The sequence below is a fragment of the Notothenia rossii genome (genome assembly GCF_949606895.1).
Source record: "Notothenia rossii genome assembly, chromosome: 1".
Taxonomy (NCBI): domain Eukaryota; kingdom Metazoa; phylum Chordata; class Actinopteri; order Perciformes; family Nototheniidae; genus Notothenia; species Notothenia rossii.
The window spans coordinates 85,550,467-85,566,466 of NC_136912.1; the positions used below are offsets into that span (position 1 = coordinate 85,550,467).

Below are 16,000 nucleotides of genomic sequence, written 5' to 3' on the forward strand. Positions count from 1 at the left end.
TGCTGCATTGCAAGTGACTCACACTCAAAACACCCACCGACATACAGGGAGGACATGGCCCACATCTTTTACTGAAGACAACTATTATGAAACAGGCTATGAAAAAAGGAAATGATAGTCAAATACAAGGACACAACGCAAGCCCTGCATAACAAAGACATTGATTAATGGCCATGTTAAAGTCTGGTATACCTTGTTGCCTTTGGTAGTAAAAAACATGTCAAAGCAATAATGTTTTAGAGTCTGTGAAAATGTAACTTTTTCATTTAGTAACTCAGTAACTGACAGTCGACTATCAGAGTAGAACTACAATAACAGATAAAGCCCTAACTGCTGTTAATGGTTGTTGTTTTTTTTACTAGTAAGAGCCCCTCTTTGCCCCCAACAGGCAAAATAATGTCACAACACACAGAGTTTACAACGAAGTGGCTGCAGCTGACTTTTCTTTTTAAATCTATTTTTGTTCCCCACAAGACCCTATATGCAAGCTTTCATCACTCTTTGTTCAATCCTTTGTGTCCGTAAGGTGCTCCCAGGATAACTTGTGTGGATCTCTGTTGAATGTTTGCATGATCCGTTACCTCAAAGCCTTCCAAACATCACTACTGGCATCTTTACCCAAGATGCCACAAAGTCTTAGAATTGCTTTACATATTTTCCTCACTCTCACCATGTCTGGTATGCTTTGAATATGTTGATAAGTGACGATATGCTTATTTCATATCAAGGCCTCTTTGTTCCTGAATATTCTCTGAAACAAGTATTTGATGTTCCATAGTCTAGTTCCAGAAAAACACATTCATTTATCTGCAAATAATTCATGAAATTCTCAAAATGTTGTAATATATTTACCTTGAATGTGTATTTAGAGTTGCTGTCAGTACCCAATAGGACCTTTGTTTATTTCCCCAAACTTATCTTGTTATAAAAATAACTTGAATCCCTCGGAAAAGTCAACATTTGTGTAAACACACCTAGATAAAACTGTTTAAATACCAGAGTGCAGGTTTAACTAAGCCCGTCACAGAGTAAACAATCCTGTATAAACTTCCGTGATGATGATGCAAATACTCCCGATTTCTGCAATGTGACTCATTGATCCAATGTTTACCAGAAACCTGCCACGTCACAGTGTTTACATCAAACAGAGATTAGAACAAGTTATGAAATTCAGGAACATTTACTGAGCTTCGTGTAGATCAGAGCTCAAACTGTGAAACAAGTGTCAATAACGCATGTCCCACCCCTACTCAGCAACATCTCCATGAATGAATAGAAACACCCGAGTGTTGACATTCCGAGGTTAGCAGAATTAAGCGAGAAAAAAAAGGTGAAGAAGGGGCTGCTTTGCGTGCAGTGACCTACTTTTGTTTTAAATCTAATGCAACAGTGGAAAGGGAATGTATGACCACCAAATGTAGAGATCACTGAAAACAACTACATGTTTAAGTGTGGTAGGCTCGACAGTAACGGTTGCCATTGGCAACCATTCAGAAAAAATGTCAACCACTTCTTGGCCTTTGGTTGCCATCAGTGGCAACCCGTTTTTAACATAAAGAAATAAGGACAGCAAACAGCAAAATGTGCACCCCAAAATAGATCAATGTTAATTATTTGTTGTATTAAGAGTGATATTTAATTATTGTTGTGACCAGTCGGAACCTGATACTTAAGTTGCACGTGCATTGGTGTGATTACGGAGCCAGAAAGCGATGCACGTTTACTCGCATGCGTGGTGCGCCGTGTGTTTGTCAGGTGGGCGTGTCGTGTAGGGGGCGTGTCGTGTAGTGCCGTAAATTTGCTTTTAATCTGCCATGTAGGGTACAGTCTATGGTACGGTAGTACCGGGTTTAGTAACTTGTATTTAAAATACTTGTCGTAAAATATAAGGTGACTAAAAATGGCAACCATATTTTCAGTTTTGGCAACCAAAAGCTGATGCCTGGTTGCCAGCCTGGCAACCACTTTTAAAAGTTAGCGTTGAGCCCTGTGTCTACTGTAGGATACATGCCACATCTGGGGTTAATGCCAAGCTAACGACAGAAGAGCCTGCGGCAAGACTAATGAGTCAGCAGCCTTTCTATACACTCTTCCTCATTCTCTCACTATCCTCATTTCCTGTCCAACTTCTGAAGCACCTAAGGGTTCTAAAAAGTCTTTAATTCCTTTCTCTGGCTACAAAACGGCTCACTCGCTTTGTAAAATGAATACAAGCACTGAAGAGGGAAAAAACCACCTAGATTACAGTTACTGTTAAAGTAGAGCCAGCAATGTTGCATTTTGTGAAACATCATGAATTGATAGCTGGGTTTAGGGGATATAATCTGAACAATTAGGTCATTTTCAGGTTCAATGTGATGAGGAGGGGGGAAATGGACAATCAAGTGAATGACGAGGCGACAACCAAGGATCAACACATTTAGTAAGGCTCCTGTTAGCCAACCACTACAGAGATATGTTATAGTCAGGGGCACTGTTACAACCTTGGCCATAACTTTTGAAAACGGTTTTATACTTTGTGTGCCATCAAACTGACTTTAGTTGCACAATAACACAGCTAAAGCAAAAACAGCTTTACGCGGATGCACACAGACAGCTAGTTGTCTGGCTAATACATCGTCTCCGCTGTTTCCGAACTGCCAAATCCTCTCATATTTCCTGTTTGCTTAAGTACCATTCAGAACCAATAGACATGGTATAAACTGCACTGTACCAACAGACTGTGTGGACACAGAGCGGAAAAGCCTGCAGAGACAATAGGCTTCGGATAGATTTATCTGCCAGCAGCGATCAAACGTTATCACCAGAGCTCTGCATGGCATGCAAACCATGCTCTGATCTCTTCTCGGGGACGGTGTTCGCCTGGTGACATTTTCAGAGGTGTCAAAGAGGACTGTGTGTGAAGTTGTGCTCCCTTTAACCTCGGTGGGTCCTGCTCCTTCTCTCCTCATCACCATGTATTCTTCACATTGACTCTTCACAGGTTGATTGGTTTAGAGCCTGATAGATTTGACCCCGTGCCCTCTCAGGACACTGATCGTTCTAATAGCATGACACAGCAACATACAAAGTATATATAAACTGGGCCTGGGAAGATTAGTTGCTGCTGTCCCCTGTCTTGGCCTAAATCTTAGACCAGCCACACACGCACACACACACACACACACACACACACGCACACGGTGCCTTTAACTAAACGACAGCATGTGATGGACATTAAGTCCTTAACCACGTTAATTGGCTTTAATTAAAGAAAATATCTTTATCATTGTGTCAACTGCTGCGACAAAGAGGAAAAAATGTAAAGTGTCAGATGAAAAATGACTACAGTGGTTTTATGTTTGAATGATCTTGATTATGATCTCAGTGTCTTTCATCTTTCCAAAAGGAAGAGTCTTGTGATGTTTTTCACCAAAGTTCAGATTCATCTTAATATACAATGTGTGGTGCTGTGAGCTGGGTCAGTAATGTGAAAGAGGATGATGGAGAACAGTATGACGATGACCTGAGTTAGATAAGGTTTTCATATAAACGGATCTGTCAAATCACACGCTTAGTCAGTTCGAACAGGAACACACACATTGTGGGTCAGGGCAGCCATGAAAGCACGCTAGCTTTCTAACTGCAAAATGTGATTGGACGCAGAAGGAAAGAGTATATTTGCATAGTTGGTTTGAAATATAATGTATTTATTGGGACATTTTTTTCCTGGCATACTAAAATATATATTGCATTATGGGAATTGGAATGCAGGGTCCAGTGGGCAGAGGTGGATGGTTGGGCAGTGAGGTGTGCCAGGGCTCACAAGAAAAAGTAGGCCAGTGCATCAGACAGGCAGACGAAAACATGTCGTCACAGTTAAGAGGAAAAATGGGGGCAGAGCCTAAAAGCCCAGTCTTTGAGGACGGAGCGTGTTTGTATGCATGTTTGTGCATGCGTTCTAGTTTTCCTTCGCATTGTAGCGTGGAAAAATGTAGAGCAGCAGTTTGTTGTAAAGCCTGCTGATCCTCCATAATCCTCTCCACTGGTGCATCCTCTACTGGGTCAGGACAGAGTGGCTGGATTGGTAATAGCTTTCTAACGTGTACACACACAAATGTTTTTAAAGGTTAGACATTCCGGAGGTTTAGCTCGGGTATCCAAAGGCTTTGCAATTCACTTTGGTTATTTTTTACTGTCAGGAAATACAGTTTTTAAAATATTGTTTCCTCAAATGTTCTCCATTTACCCCACACAAGGACTAAAGTGTGGGTCTCTGCTTTCCCCATACTCCTCTTCCTATGTAAACGTGCAAATCCAGCTCGGGGAATGACATGACATTTCTATGAAAACAATGAGGGCTCTGACATCTGTCTGAAACTAGGACCGTCGGACTCAAAGCACAGATTCAGAAATGAACAATCAATGCCAGATGTTTTGCCGACTGCTTCAAATTCTTCATAATTTTTGTACATCTGATCCTTTTCCTCATCCTTTTGATGAAAATATTTTGGACCGCAGAAGATTTGGGAACAGACTATCAGCAAATCTTCAGAAAAAAATGTATCCTACAGTTATTTATCAGTAATAAAAAAGGTAAATGCATCCTTATGTATATATATATATATATATATATATATATATATATATATACACACACACTCAAGCACAGTACCATGCCCTCTAGCTATTGGAATACAATGCTAAGTCTAACCAATCATTACCAAAGAGAAGCTTGTTTTAAGAGACTTCACTTAAGGAATTTCCATCAACAAACAGCAGGGTCAAGGGAAGTATCAAAATAGGTGGCGAATGGTTATCTAACGGAGCATTAAATCAGTCTCAACTGTCCAAAACTCTGGGATGTTTTCTATGGTTCATCCTGTAGCCTTAAAGTAAAATCATCTTTCCTTTTCGATCTCTATTTCCTCTAGAATTTAGAAGAGTTATAGTTATATCCTCACGTGGTAGGAGTTCCCCATGCAAGTGAAAAGCGACAGGATAAACATCAATGCTAAGAACTGAAAAGCTGTGGAAATATAACCAATGTCATGCTTTTCGAACCTCAAGTAAAATTGCAATTCTCTCTTTCCATCCCTGCCTTGTGTGCTTCGGAAGAAAAATAATAACATTTGTAGCAACAAGATGGAACTGCTACCTCCGCGACCCGACCACGGATAAGCGGGAGAAGATGGATGGATGGAAGATATATTTTACCGGAGCCTTCAACTCAAAGATACAGTTGCAAGAAAAAGTCTGTGAACCCTTTGGAATTACCTGGATTTCTGCATAAGTTGGTCATAAAATGGAGGAAGCCACTGCTGTCCAGAAAAAGCATTGCTGCACGTTTGAAGTTTGCAAAAGAGCACCTGGATGTTCCACAGCACTACTGGCAAAATATTCTGTGGACAGATGAAACCAAAGTTGAGTTGTTTGGAAGGAACACACAACGCTATGTGTGGAGAAAAAAAGGCACAGCACACCAACATCAAAACCTCATCCCAACTGTGAAGTATGGTGGAGGGAGCATCATGGTTTGGGGCTGCTTTGCTGTCTCAGGGCCTGGACAGATTGCCATCATCGACGGAAAACTGAATCCTCAAGTTTATCAAGACATTTTGCTGGAGAACTTAAGGCCATCTGTCCACCAATTGAAGCTCAACAGAAGATGGGTGATGCAACAGGACAACGACCCAAAGCACAGAAGTAAATCAACAACAGAATGGCTTCAACAGAAGAAAATAGGCCTTCTGGAGTGGCCCAGTCAGAGTCCTGACCTCAACCCAATTGAGATCCTGTGGCATGACCTCAAGAGAGCGATTCACACCAGACATCCCAAGAATATTGCTGAACTGAAACAGTTTTGTAAAGAGGAATGGTCCAACATTCCTCCTGACCGTTGTGCAGGTCTGATATGCAACTATAGGAAACGTTTGGTTGAGGTTATTTCTGCCAAAGGAGGGTCAACCAGTTATTCAATCCAAGGGTTCACATACTTTTTCCACCCTGCACTGTGAATGTTTACATGGTGTGTTCAATAAAAACATATAATTGTTTGTGTGGTTTTAGCTTAAGCAGACTGTGTTTGTCTATTGTTGTGACTTAGATGAAGTTCAGAACACATTTTATGACCAATTTATGCAGAAATCCAGGTAGTTCCAAAGGGTTCACATACTTTTTCTTGCAACTGTACTTAAACACATTTACAAATAGCCTGCAGCTGCCAAGACATCACAGCCACTGCCGCTGTCAGAGACGATGGAAAACCAACAGAACTGGAAAATCCTCCACCCGACCTGAAGTCACCATGCGACAACATGTTGCATTCTCCATGACTTATGTTAACAACAAACATTTGTTACCAGAAAGGTAAAGTGTGATCAGGAATGTTTCAAGTAAGGAACTCAGGTCAATGTTATTCAATACCATACTTCACCCTTTTCAATGTAAATGAAAATTGTCAGGTCATAAAACATTGTGTTGATCTTTACAAGCCAGACTCCATAGTCTCAAAATGGCAAACCCATCACTGCTAAAAATAATGTAATAGAAAAAAAGAGACAGTAAACAAAAACTTTGTTAAAAGTTTACCATAACACTTTGATTTAAATAAAAAGAGATGATTACATCCATGATAAAGAATAAGCTCCCAAAGCTTAAAATGTGTTACAATGATCCTTATGTGTACTTAAATTCATTTTCAGATAACCAGTAGACCTGTACTAAGATCCTCTGGTCTTTGAGATTGTAAATTATTGAACACAATGTGGTGGCAGTTATCAAGCTTTAAATATCTACCACCTGTTTTCTAGAAATAAATAGGTACAATTTGTGTGTTTTATATAATCTTGATTTAATAAAGCTCAGTTCTAGCAAAGTAAAAGCAAAGTGCCAAAGAGCACTTCATAGATAACTTGATTAGTCGCTCCTTATTATTCCTGTAAAGATTCCATGCCAAATGAACGCTCTGGCACGGGCCCAGTAGTTCCTGGCAGAGTGATACCAATTCATTCTGTTAACTCATGAAGCCAGATAATTACGGTCTAAAAAACTTAACTCATATTATATAATGAAAGGCCACTAACTTGTCTCATACAAGCTTGTTTACCTCGCTGATCTATAAGGATCCTTCTTTGGCTCTATTGACTCTGTGACGGAAGCAAATCCTTCAGGAGCTTTTTTAAAAAGGGATGTAGTGTGAGTGAACAGACACACCTCTATTTGGAAGAGTGACTGTAGCACCAAGTAGGCCAAGTCACCTGGTTAGGGAAAGACTGCTGCTACTGTAGGGTCACGTTCACCTGACATGCTGACATTGAGGACATTTTCCTCCAAAAATATAACTGAATAGAACCCTGTGTTGTCCACTAAATCACTGATGCAACAATTTAGATAACATCTTTTAAACCTCACCAAGCACGGAGTCAGGTAGATACAACATTATGTATAACTGTTAGGGTCTGGATGAAACTGAGACTGAGACTTGACTGGCAGCAAGGATTTGAATACACCGTGAACAAACTGTCTTGCAAATGCAAATAAGTGTTCGGTCAATTCTTGGAGCAAACAGATAGTTGTGACTCCTCTAAAGCCGTTGGAATGCCTGTGCGTATTGTTTTGTGTTTAATGAGTCAATTAAAGTATACAACCAACTAATGAGCATTGTGTCATTTTCTAGATTAAAGACTCTTGGCCAGGGATTAGCATAAACAGTCTAATTACAAAACAATGCATCAAAGCAATAGATGAAATGTAAACAACATCTTAAATCAAAGCGGTACACCAAGTTTTAAAGGTCCCATGTCATGCTTTTCCTGTTATTACCCGTCCCCATGTGTTATGAAGGTGTTTCTGCCTGTAAACGGTCTGCAAAGTTAAAAACCCCTCAAAGTACACCCTGTAGCGAGAAAAACTCGAACACAGAAAATACCTGCCTATGCTGCCCCAGAACGCCTTGTTGGAGATTTCTCTTTTTCTTCCTGGGTACAGTGACCTGCCCATACCCAAACGGACCAATCCGTGGAGCCGTTACGTTACGTCCGCGGAGCCGTTAAGTCCGTGGATTGGTCCAAATTGACCAATCCGCGGACTTCCTCACACACACATAATCTTTTCTCAGCTGCAGCTCTGGCGATTTCTCCTCCCTGAGACGGCGGGGCGAGGCTGTGAGTTGGTGTGTGAGCACACACACAAACTCCCAGCCAGACTGCGGGTGTGTGTGTGTTCGGGCTGGGTTTCGCTGTCTCACAGACGGTCACTGCGCTCATAGGGAGGGGGGGGAGGCAGGAGCTCCAACAAGCCGTTTAGGACAGAGAGTGAATACACATACTATACAGAGATGCTGTATGAGAAACCAATGCGATTTTGGAAAATTGAACAATATCTATTCTAGTAGACCTCAATGGAATTATGATCAGTAGAAATGGCCATGACATGGGACCTTTAAATACAAATCAATTAAGTGATACAATTAAGTAATTCTATCATCTTTACCCTAAAGGAATTCAGGTGGAAACACTGTATTCACCAGCAGTAAAATAGACAAACCTAAGTTCCCTACAGTGGCAGTATGGAGGCTGTGAAGCATCACAGAAGCTCCAGTCAGACGGGATCAAAGAGGCTTGGGAATCAGACATCAGGAACATCGGCCGAGGACAATGGGACTGAAGGACGCAGTCATGTGATATAATGTCATTTGAAAGGAAAAGCCACTTTGACAGAGTGGGTTAGCATGGGGGGGGGTCTGGATAAAACAATACATGCGTGCTCAGTCAGTAAGTTTGCATGGTCCGACACAGCAGGAGAACCAAAGCTCATTAAACATTCACTTTAGTACAGTGTTGTAAGTGCTGCAGCCTAGTGAAACATTTACATGTACTATACATTCACTCATGCAAACAGAGGCCCCCTAATGAGCAAGGACCCTATTCTCCTTCATTTTTTAAAACACTGGTAACAGAGAGGAATACTGTGATTTGTTAGTTATATGAACAGTACATTATTACTGATACACTAGCACCTAAACATTTAGCAAGTCTGAAACAATGAGCCTACTACCCAGCATATTGACAACTTAAATACAATTTCCAATACAAATCTAATTATTTTTGGCTTGTGAAATAAGAATTTGATCTTGTAGCCGGTGATTTGAGAAAAGCAGATTTGATGGTATTGGTATGCCTTTATATGCAAACTTAAGTGAAAACATGCTTTTATTAGAGTTAGAACACAATGTTCTTTTGTCCTGTGCGTCAACTACAGAAAGGGTATCTTTCTGTACATTGCCCTCAGCCAAACAGTAAAAGGCATACGGTACTTTCTGCATACAAAACTCATCTTTCAACAGAGAAATAGAGATAAAGACCACCACACATGATACATGCATGACAGGCAGGCTGGTCGGTAGCTGTTTGAGGTAAACAGTAAAGGGCAGAGACAGAGAGGGGGAGGGGAGGAATGGAAAGCATGGCAATTTTGAGAAGGGAAGAAAACGGCTTCTTTCTAGGAAGGCAAGAGATACTTAAACAACCCGATTTAAATGGTATATAATCCAGCATTCAGGAATATATTGAAATGTATTTCCACAACTTGAGCTAGAACTTTTTAAGCTTTTACTAGTTTTAGATGCCCATTTAAACACCTGGTAAACAACTTGCACTGCTATTTGCTGAGCACATTTGTTACGTGTATGAGCACAACAGTTTCCAACCAAAAATAAGTTCCAAACTGAATGCCCAGTCGCCAAATATTTAATCCAATGAACTTCTTTCAGATGCAAACGCACACAATAACCCTGCTGTGTGTTTTGACACAGCTTTTCACCTTTAAGACCTTACAGTCTCCACCCTTAGTATACTTTTCACATGCACAGTAAACAGTGGTATTCTTTCTACTGACTGAAAGAGCCTCTGGCTACTGGCCTGTTTTCAACTCTCAGTGTAGGCCTGCCTGTTCCTGGAAAAACATTATGTGAGCCACAGGATCCTCCATTCCGCTCCCGAAAGATAAAGATAAACCCTAATGGTGTCTTTTTGCAAAATGGTACTGTTAAGGAGCTCATCGCAGAGAACAGCAACATTAACATCATCTCTGTACTATTAACAAACCTACAAGAGATCGTAATGAAAAGATAGTGAGATAAAACCCACATGCAAACATGTTGTTGATATCAGTGAAGAGCACTTTTCAAGGTTAACAAGATTTACCTTGGTACATCCCACTTCAAACTAGCATACTGAAGGATTTTGTGAGTAGTAGTGGAAGTAAAAAACAAGATGGAGAAACAACTGAATATTATTTACAGAAGATTGTTGGTTTTATATTTAAAGACATAACTCTTCAATCAGAATTTGGTAAACTGTTACAACAAAGCAGATTTCTGTTTGTTGGTCTGTTATCTAGCTGTTCCTGAGCTTGTTGCAGCTCATTTAAACTATGTTGTAAACTTCAGTTTGATTAGTACACATCCCATAAATCAGATGACTACAAGCATCCTCTGATCATTTTTATTATCTGGGTTTCTTTCTTTCATTTCAATCTGATTCGACATTAGGCGCGTTCACACCGGAGTACTTTTACCCGTACTTTTCCCGCTTAGTTCCGATAGTGCCTGGAATGTTGCGTTCACACCAAAAAGAGTACTTAGTTCCGAGAACTTTTACCCCCATTTTTAGTGCCTGCTAGAGAGGTGGTACTATCCTGGGGAGACAAAAAGTACCAATTTCGATTGGCTGGGCGAATTGCAAACCACGCCGCCATTGTATTTGCTGGCATTAGCATTATTAGCATCAGCTCCGCGCACCAACGGAGAGAGCATAACTGGAGATGAGGAGGTGTCGGCTTTCTGGCGATTTACTCGGAAGGCTTCAGTAGAAGCTGCTGGGAGTCCCAGCAGCTTCTACTGAAGACAGTCCCCAACTCCGGGGACTTCCGGCCGGGGACTTCGGGTGGCAGTATACGCCGTGAAGTGGTTTGCGGCCTGCCAGTAAACCCAAAGCAGAAGAAGAAGAAGTGGCGTCAGCGGCTTCATTTGCGTAATCTTCCCTCAGGGAACTTATTCCGGTGTGAACGCGATCTGTACTTAGTTCCATGGGGCTACTAAGTGCCGGGCACTAAGTACGGCAAAGTACTTGGTGTGAAAGCGGCTCTTGTTGTGATGGCCCAGCCTGCCCTCCACTAAAAGTGTTCGCCGTGTTGAACTCATCTCACCTGGATCCATATCAGGCGTTGGCTCACTGACTACTTCACTTTACATGTTATAAAAAGCCACCAGCGTAATGCAGAGAGAGCCATGCAGCTGGGAGAGAGCGCAGTGTGATCTGCAGCTTCCACGGCCAGTGGGCAGGAACAATGGTGGGCTCTGGAGTGCCAGTCCGGCTCAGTCTCTTCAGGTCTGAACTCGGCTACAACAACAGAAACGTGGACTCACTTACTGAGCCTCCAGTTTCTAAGCCAACTTTAAAGAAAAGAGAAGGTTTATATCACCACATGTTCAGTCACAGATTTACAAGGTGTAGCTAGAGTACCCACTGGCTGCTAATTATATCCTGTCTCCAATTGATTGAAGTTGTTTTAACTTGAGGATTTTGTTGCAAGCCAAATAGTATAGAATTATTTATTATGATTTTGATGAATCAATGTATTTGGATGGGCTGCACAATTTGGAAAATTGATCGTTTTCGCATCATTCTTTAATGATTTTTAAAGAGGATCTGTAGGAAACAAATTGGTTTTATGACGTCTGTGGTAAACTATTTGGAGGCCGGGATATTTCGGCCACTCCACAAAACTTCATTCAAAAAGGGATTTGAACTAAATCAATTAAATAACAAGCCTGTGCCAAGCAAATATTTGATAACTGACTTAAATTATCAATGTTCTGCTTACTCTGAAACGCAAACGGAGACTGAATAAACTTAAATGGATAACAAAGAGCTATGTCTTGGAGCAAAATACATGCGCCTGCCTGGTTTTTCTTGCTCAAGAGAATGATTCTGTTATTTTTGACAAATGTCATGTTTGACAAATGTTATGTTTGTCCTAACAGATAACCCTTGTCACTTGTTTGCTTTAGAAACGATTTTTTGCAAGTTAATCAATGCTTTAATTTACAATGTTGAAAAGGAGTACTTTAGATGCAATTCAGATGAGAGTTCACATATGCTACATCTTTGCTCAGAAAGTTTGTCAAGAAAGGATAAGGACAGACACCAATCAGAGAACATCTTAGTAACAAACAGCATAGACTCCGAGCTATTCACTGCATCAATTAACCCCATTGTTAATTGATTTTATTTTACTTTACTTTACATGATGAGATAATTTCAACTGCAAGATAAAGCAATGAGTTTGTAAAACACACACTGGGTCCAACTTGAACACAATTCCATTAGAACACGCATGTCTTATCTGTGTTCCGTTTGTCCACACGCACACGACTGGCATAGCGTGACAGACTGTAGAGGCTTATGAATAAGTTATTATCAAAGAAGTTTATACATCTGCAACTCATTCAAAATTAACACCAACAACGTTCTTCAGACTACATAAGTGACAGCAATGTATCTCAATATCCTTAGGTTGCGTTAGATCCCTGTTTTGACCAACCGACCATTACTCAACATTTGGTTAGAATATACAAAACATGCCATTCAAATAGGTGAAATGGGGTAAAAACTAGGAAAATACAAGAAGTACACATCTTCAGAAACTCAAGAATACTCCCGAGATCAGAATGCACTCAAAAGGAAGGAACCCAGTAGCACAATACAGCAACGAAGAAGTGGTCTTGTGAAGACGGGGAGAGAAAAAACAACCACGTGTGGTAGACACACATGCTGCCCATCACAGTAGCCATACAGTAACAAAAGATAATACAGTTACAAAAAGGCAACTGGTTATAAGCTTGAGGAGAGGGCTTTAGTAAGCAACATTGCCGGTAACCAATGCAGAATTTGTTACCTTCCATTTCACCTTCAAGTTCTAACCCCCCTCGTCTTTCATGGCATGAACAGCCACAAACACACAGAGCCTTTTCTTTCTCTGTCAGTTTTCTATGTAACCAGTACAGGTGCTGGGGGTGTCTACTGGGAGGGAAATACAAGTAGGATTATCCGTGATCAGTGACAACAGTCTCCACGGTCACTTGTACACATGGGCAACGCAAGGCGGATCTAATTATGCAACAACTGCCCCAAAAAGGGAACTTTTACAATGTGGTCAGTACAAATAGCTCTTTTAACAAGAGGGTTTTTAAGCTATAATCTTACTTTTTTAGTACACGGTTCAGATAGAGAGAGAAGTGTTGTTCAACATCTGCCTACACATAAAACGTCCAGGGTGTGAGTGACTGTGTGTTTGTGTAGGGAAGAGGAATATATCTGACGCTGTATTTGAAAAACCCCATTAGCCGGTTAAATCATTGTTGGACATATTTGTTGTGTGCTGGAAAACCTCATTGCTCAAGAACTGGAGCTGTGAGTTGGGAAATCCTGATCTAGTGACAAAGGGAATGTGAAAGCCCCTATAGAGCGCCTCATCCTATAGATGACCTAGGAAAGGAAACAGGTTAGGCAAGATAAACCCTATGCTGGTCTGTTCCTGGGATGCTGATCAAACAGAAATCACAAACAAGCAAAACACACAGCAGTACCTGAGAGCAACTTTAACCGCCTCTGTGCAATTACATTATGGATTAATAAACAGCGCAACAACTTAATGAAACAATCACATTTAACAGCACTGGTTGGACAACTTACATTTGAACTGCACAATCTCAAGACAATTGTAATGCTTTGCTAATTTTGTTTTACTTATTAGAATATTACACAACATCCCCAGTTAGACACTTGGCTAGGAAGTTGTCTCATGAGTGTTAACACATCGGTTAATACCAAGTAACTTTAAATGGCTGTGACACTAATACGCCGAGAAGATACAGGGACAGAATGGGATTATGACAGGACTCAAGTTGTTTCTATTGAGCATGCTCCTGTACAAAAGCATTGATCAAAATCAAACTGTTCAGGAAATAAAATGTAATTTAAGTCAATGGCAATAATTTAGTCAAAACATGTTGGTTGTCAACTTATTGATACAATCAGTGTGTCTTTTTCAGACCTCAAAAACATATACCCTGGAGTCTGTTAAATATAAGCAAATAGTCATTGAGTTATATTCTTACTTGACTAATTGCCCTGTCCTTGAAGAGCACCTGATCATTTACATCAACACCACATTTTGGACACAGTAGAGAAGCCACACACAATTTGATCTTGTTTATTTTTTGCCTCTTGGGTAGTATACACCAGAAAGAATAAGAAGAAAGATGGAAACTGTTTCAAATAAATTCCCAAAATGTATTACTACAGACACAAATGCACAAACACCACACTCAGCTGAAGTCTAGGTACTCAAGTTAAAGTCTACATGGGGAGAAAATATGTATGTGGTGAACTATCATTACTGACAATTAAAATGGCTAGAAATATGCACCCTCACACAAACACTCAAGTTCACAAGCACACTTTCTCCAGTGTTGCTGATGTCAACAGCCTAAACTAGCATACCCTAAGCTTATTAAGACCTGAAAGTTGCTGACTGTGGCAGCATGACACACACAGGATATGTTCTGCCGTGCATATCTGACACTACAGCTGAAATAGCTCTAGATGAGCAGATACATCAGTCTCGCAGTGATAAACAGAGAACAAGACTTCACATAACATCCTTTGAAGACCAGCCTCCCGATAGAGAGCCCCTTTCTGCCTAAAGAGACTGCTGCCTTGGTAACCTTTGGATTACAGAAAGGAGTGCATTCCCTGTTTCTCTGTTCCTACTGGGATGTGTGAGAGCTGGCACAGAGGAGTGAGAAGCCGACAGCAGCAAGCTAAAAAGGGTTTGCATCACTAATGAGGTCTGTGCATGTGGTTGCATGGTCATTAGTTGGTGGGAAAGTGAATAAGTGCACCAAGGTGTAAGCAGGCAAACACCTTATATGCAATCAAATAAAGCTGTTTCAAGGGATGATGTCTCATTTGTCCATTTCATTTTTAGTTCAATTATCCTTTGGACACATTCTTTGGCGGGAGAGCAAAACTTTGTTCTGACGTAACTGTGTTTTTTTTTTTTTTTTTTCTCATGCTCTTTTTTTCTACTTGTTTTCCTGCCATGAATATAAAACAGTACACAAAATCTGCTAGAGCTATGCCTGATCTCTTTCGGAAATAATCTTATCTTGGTCTGGGATTTGGAGTATTTACCATTGTCTGACTCAGTGAGCTAGTACTTTTTCCTGTTTATCCTCTGTTATGCTCAATAAAACATGAGCATTAAAATATGTTTGAGGATACGATCATTACTGTTTAGTCTCCCAAAAAACAAAATCATCTCATTGTCAGTAAAAGTGACAGTGAGTGGTCATCACAAAGAAATGTCAAGTAGAGAAAGACACAACAGTCAGCAGGCCACGTTGCTGCCCCTGAGTCACCAATCTTGCTAAAGGTGGCCTGCTGGCGACCAGGTAATCCTATTATTCTAAACCCTGCATATTGTTACCTGCGCCATGAGTCTGAGATTGAAAAAAGTCGTGACACAGTTCATCTACCAGATGTCACATCTTACTGCAGGTACAGTTAAGAGGAAGTACACACATAAATGCAACTTATTTACATTGTAGAAGGCAGCAATGGATATGTTAAATCTGTTGATTTTTAAGTAATAATGTTACACTGAGGTTTTCACCATACTGTTGAGTCTTGTTTTGGATCCTGTAATGTGTGACATTCATTGGTTAATTGAAAGAAACTTGTTAAATACCAATCATTATTTCTTTTTAAAACGTTCATTAATAATAACAAATATTTGGATTTGTTTTCACAAATGCTGATAAATGCTTGTTGTTTTCTTATTCATACAATAATATATTAAATAATTCTGATTGCAACTAGGTGCCGTAGACTGGCTAACCAATCTTTTAACATCATTTTAGCCTCCTCTTGCTGATGATGTTGATTTGAAACCA

The 16,000-nt window shown here is 40.4% G+C and overlaps 1 protein-coding gene across 4 annotated transcripts in view; it reads right to left on the reverse strand.

Annotated features, from left to right (window-relative positions):
* Positions 1–16,000, reverse strand: part of suco (SUN domain containing ossification factor) — a 43,108-nt gene that overhangs the window by 26,262 nt on the left and 846 nt on the right. The window lies entirely within an intron of this gene.